The sequence below is a fragment of the Elaeis guineensis genome, chromosome 11 (assembly GCF_000442705.2).
Source record: "Elaeis guineensis isolate ETL-2024a chromosome 11, EG11, whole genome shotgun sequence".
NCBI classification, from domain to species: domain Eukaryota; kingdom Viridiplantae; phylum Streptophyta; class Magnoliopsida; order Arecales; family Arecaceae; genus Elaeis; species Elaeis guineensis.
The window spans coordinates 64,974,962-64,980,391 of record NC_026003.2 but is presented as its reverse complement, the minus strand read 5'-3'; the positions used below and the strand labels follow the sequence as shown (position 1 = coordinate 64,980,391).

Sequence of the window (5,430 nt, the reverse complement as noted above, 5' to 3'; positions counted from 1 at the left end):
TATTTAGAAGATGGTCTAATTTTTGGGATAGTTCATCTACCTTACCGTGGATATCTATGACATTTCCAATCTGATAAATTCCACTTTTTTTTTGTTGAGGCATGGATTGTTTTCTAGAGGTGGCAGACATATGATGTAGGAAATTCTCACTAAGTGTTTCAAAGAGCTGCCAGGCTTCATCCTCACTCTTTAGCATGAATGTCTCACCACATGATGCATCAACCATTTGTCGGTGTTTCTATGATAGACCATCATAAAAGCATTGACAAAGTTGCCATTTAGGGACAGCATGGTGTGGACATTTACGAATGAGGTCCCTTAACCTTTCCCATGTCTTATGAAAAAGTTCACCCTCCAATTGGAAAAAACTAGTGATAGCTTTTCTAATTTGATTTATTTTTCCAATTGAAAAGTATTTCTTGAGAAATTCTCTCTGAAGATGATCCCAAGTTGAAATGGTTATAGAGTCTAAGGAGTTTAACCAATGCTTGGCTTTGTCCTTAAGTAAGAAAGGGAACAGTTTCAACCTAAGGGCATCATCAGAGAAGTTTTGGATTTTTACTGTGGAACAAATTTCAAGAAATTCATCCAAGTTTTTGTATGGGTCCTCGTTACTAAGTCCATAGAACGATGGCAACATTTGAATAATGCTAGACTTAATCTCATATTGGGTAGCTTCTACTAGAGGTGCTTGAATGCATGGAGAGTAGGTATATGAGGATGGAGTGAAATATTCTCTCAATGAGTGTAGAGGATTAGCCTCACCAGGTGCAGCCATGTTTCTAACTTAGATAGTCCTAAGAGTCTTTTCTAATTCTTCATCTAATGGTTGCAAGTCGGGTTTTAGTGATCGTCGACCGAACATGTAACTAAAAAGTCTATATAGGACTATCCTAGACTATTAAGGATTTTTTTTTTTAATTATTAAGTGGAGAAGAGAAAAGAGAAAAGAGTTCTAAAGAAGAGATCCTAAGAAGTTCTAAAACTAATAGAAGAATTAGTTGTGGTTAGATTTTAATTACAATCAAGTTAGCACGCAATGGACTCTCTATCCTAAAGTTACCCTAGTTCTAGATAGCTCCTAACTATAGTTAGCCTTCAAGCCCTCCAAGTCGGAGCTTGACCAACCAACTGGCCAGATAAGTGTAAGATTGGTGGGAGTCCCCCCGTTGCTTTCCTTAGACACCAATTAAATTGGCCAGGTCAGCGAACAGAACCAATTAAAAACCACCTTCCTTCGGGCCCAGTCATCTCGCAAACCACTTGCCTAGATACCAGCTAGCTGACCAAGTCTAATCTGGTTCAACTCTCAGGGTCACTTGTCCTAATGAGCTCAAAATCCTTAGGGGTCAACGTCTAATTAATTTTAGATTAAGGTCTAGGTTATACAAATGCAAGGGAGTAATTTGTGGGCCAAGGAAGGGTGATCAAATCCCCACCTTATCTTAGTTAATGGGTTGCACCCTTAAAGTTAATTATGGAGATGCAATGCAACAAAACAAGGTGTCCAATCAAGTTAGAAATTTTTATATTTGAGGTTACGCTATTTTAGTTAAGTGTTATGAAATATCAGTGTTTTTTTTTTTAATTCAACCATGCCAAGATCCCTGATAACGGTGCCAAAATTTGATGCGTAGTCATTGGTAGCACCAAAAATAACTCTACTCACTATATAGGTAGGATGAGTCGAGATCGTATCCTCAGGGACCTTGGGCTAAGTTGAAATTACAAAATAAAAGAAAGAAGCATTATTTTGATTTAGAAAATAAATTATCTTAAAATTGATGTAATTAGAAAATAAAGAGCTCGAGAGTTTTGAATTAATTTTGTACTAGTAGAGTTGTATCTCTTTTTTTTAATTAAATAGATGTGATTAATCTTAGAAAAAATACCTATCCTTCCTCGGTACACCCCGTACCCATAGATCACGATGCATCTCTGGAAAGTACTAGGTAAACAACTCTTCTTTTCTCGGCATGCTCCGTATCTGTAGATCACGGTGCATCTCTGAAAAGTAAAAGTTGGTCCTAATATTAATCTAACAGGAAAGCATAAATAAAAGCATATGAAAGAGAGCAAATAAAAACTCATGATGATTTAAATAAAAAGCATAATCTTTATTGCATATAAAGAAATACAAGAAAGTTTAGAAAATAAACCATCTCTGTATCGTTAAAAATTTCTTCTCCACTCCCGAGACTGCTAGCCTAGCTGCTCATGGAGTAGTCCTTTCTCTTCTTCTATGCAAGGCTCTAGAAGGATTTCTAGGATGATCCTCATATGGGAGTACAAGAGCCTTTTTATAGGTATTAGGAGGGAGGAGTTTTACATGATTTTTCGATGTGGGACTAAAAAAAATACTAAGGACTAAAAGATGGATGGATGAGATGGAAATATCACAAGCAGATAAAGAAAATACAAATTCTTCCTCTTGAAGTATTTCCAAGTATTATATTTTTTTTCTTTAATTTTCAGATCCATCTGCCGTCCGTCTGTTCGTCACTGTATCCGCCAGCACAGCTCTCTGCACACCCGCCATGCTGCGCACCCGCGCCCGCCCGCCGCCCGCCCGCACTGCCGTGCGCCCTCACCACCGCGCTAGCTGTTAGGAAATGCTCCTTTTTGATTTACAAAAAGAAACTTTTGTTTCTTTAAAATGATGCCTATATCCTTTTTGGTTCCTTGCATAGTATCTTCATTTTCTATAATACCGTATGCATCCTTCTTTTATTTTAATTTTATTTTAAGTCTAATTTTCTTCAAATTTGAGTCTTTTTGATCTGCGAATCAGACTCTTTGTATCGACGATCACCTTTTCTGTAAAACATAAAAAGAAGCATCAAAATTTTAATAAATAAAATAAATTAAATATAATTTTCTACTTTAAATGACTTAAATTAAGTGTTTATCAACTCCCGACTAAGGTATTTACCTCCTCGATCTGATCAAAGAACCTTAATGGGCTTTCCTGTTTGTTTTTCTATCTCATGTCTGAATTCTTTGAACCTTTCAAAAGCTTCAGACTTATGTTTCATTAGAAATACATATCCGTACCTAGACATATCATCGATAAAGGTAATGAAGTAGATATAGTTGTCTCTAGCCGGCACATCAAATGGGCCGCACACATCCGTATGTACTAGGGCAAGTAGGTTTGTGGCCCTTTCCCCATGTCCCACAAAAGGAAGCTTGGTTATTTTGCCTTGAAGGCATGATTCACAAACTGGATATGACTCAAAAGTCAATGGACTCAATAGCCCGAATTTCTCCAATTTGTTAACCCTGTCTTCTGCTATATGACCTAGCCTTAGGTGCCACAGATACTTATCATTTAGACTATCTCTGGGCCTTTTAATTCCTATGGCATTCATATTTTTCTCAATATTAAATACAGATACATCAATATATAGCTGATAGAGATCGTTAATAAGAAAACTATCTGCAACTTTATTATTTTCATAAAAAATATTACAATGGTCCTTATGAAAACTAATCACATAGCCTTCTTGTGCTAAACATAAAATAGAAATCAAATTTTTGCTTGCTACAGGCACATAATAACGGTCTCTTAAAATTAAATCTAATCCTAATGGTAATCGCAGAGGGTAGGTTCCCACGACCACGGCAGTAACTCTTGCTCCGTTCCCGATGCGTAGGATCATCTCCCTATCCCTCAGCCTCCTGCTCTCCTCAAGACCCTGCATAGAAGTGCACAAATGAGCACTAGAACCAGAGTCAAATACCCAACTGGATGTAGAAGAAACTATAAGGTTAGATTCTATAACGAGCATACCTCCAGAAGGACCATCTTTCTTGTTCTTTAGGGTGGCCAGGTACTGAGAACAGTTCTGCTTTCTCTTCTTTCCATCTACCTTCTGCTTCTTCGCAGACTTCTTTTTCTTTCCAAAAGATTTTTTTTTGAAAGAAATCTGCTGCACAGTAAGAACTGAGCCTTTTGAACCCTTCATAGAAAGCTCAGCCGTAACCAGCATGTTCATTAACTCGATCAAGATACACTGCATCTTATGCATATGAATGTTCATGATAAACTGACCATATGCATCAGACAAGGACTGAAGGATCACATCAATCTGAAAATCTTTGTCTAAGATGATACCGAGCTTCTAAAGCTCCTCAAGATCTTTGATCATTGTCAAACAATGATCTTGGACTGATTGCCCATCACGCATCTTGGCCTTAAAAAATCTTTGACAGACTTGATACTTGGCCGTGCGACCCTGTTCACCAAACAACTCTTGCAGGTGAGCCAACATTTGGCGGATAGTAAAAATGTTCTCATGTTGGCGCTGCAAGTCATCAGACATTGCATCAACATATAGTACCTTGCTTTGTTATCATCATCCATCCACCTTTCCAGAGATGCTCTTTGTTCAACAGTCGGACGTGCTGGCATGGCAGGTGGATCCTGGTCCAAGACATGAGTCAGTTTTTAAAACCCAGAATAATTCTGTAGTTCCTTAAACAGTCCTTGAAATTGGGTCTAGTCAATCTGTGGGTGTCTAGTATTTTGGTCAGGGGGTTTGAGGCAGACATATTTTCTGTAGAGAGTCAAAAGTTTCTAGTTAGACTTTGTAATCAGACTCAACCAATTTGTTTAGGGGTTTTATTTTTAAACAAATTAGGCTCTCACTATTTTCTCAGATCCCTACACTCCCTTAGTAGAGATGTGAAAATCTCCATGATCAGTGATTTCTAGTGGGTGGTGCGGTCTCACCAACTGGCTCACCACCTCACCTAACAGTTATTGGTGATGGGTCAACAGATGAGTGGACAACTCTTGTCCAATGATTCTCTAATCATGGTGCACCCAAAACTTGATCTTTAATTCATGAAGCTCACCGTGCCCGGGATATTGCTCCAATCCTTAGTTAAGTCAGACCCACCATTTGCATGAACTAGATTCCTAATTGGATCCCTCACCATATCTGAAATATTGAGCCCAACCCATCCTCTAATTCGTAGCATCCAATGCCTAATGGACATGGTTGCATCTTTCCGGTGCAACTAGCCACTGTAACCAGTCGAGAACAATCAACCCCGGGAAGGGCCCGCACATCCACAATGGTGGAAGACCAAGACTTAATATTTTTTTAGGAAGATTTGATTTAGGTCTCATTAAACTTGACTTGACATAGTCATAACAATTATGACTAACCTAGTGGCATGGGTTAGCTCGAATTGTTAGCCACCTCTAATCAGAACTGAGTCAACACATATGGCTAGGTAAGTGAGACGATGGGAGGATATGCCATTAACTCAACAAGAATGCATTCGAGTCGAGTAGCTCTCAATTAAAAATCAGTCGATCGCATCTGTCCAACTTACCTTAGACACCAAATTATCGAACCAGAACTAATTGGGTTAGCCTACAATCCAGACTCTAACCACTGAGCCAAATTAGGTCTTAAC

The 5,430-nt window shown here is 38.4% G+C and overlaps 1 non-coding gene across 1 annotated transcript; it reads left to right on the top strand.

Annotated features, from left to right (window-relative positions):
* The first annotated feature begins 284 nt into the window (after window positions 1-284).
* On the top strand, window positions 285-390 carry LOC140852672 (small nucleolar RNA R71). Its single transcript, XR_012135574.1, has one exon. It is a non-coding gene; the product is annotated as a small nucleolar RNA R71 (small nucleolar RNA).
* The last annotated feature ends 5,040 nt before the right edge of the window (window positions 391-5,430 follow it).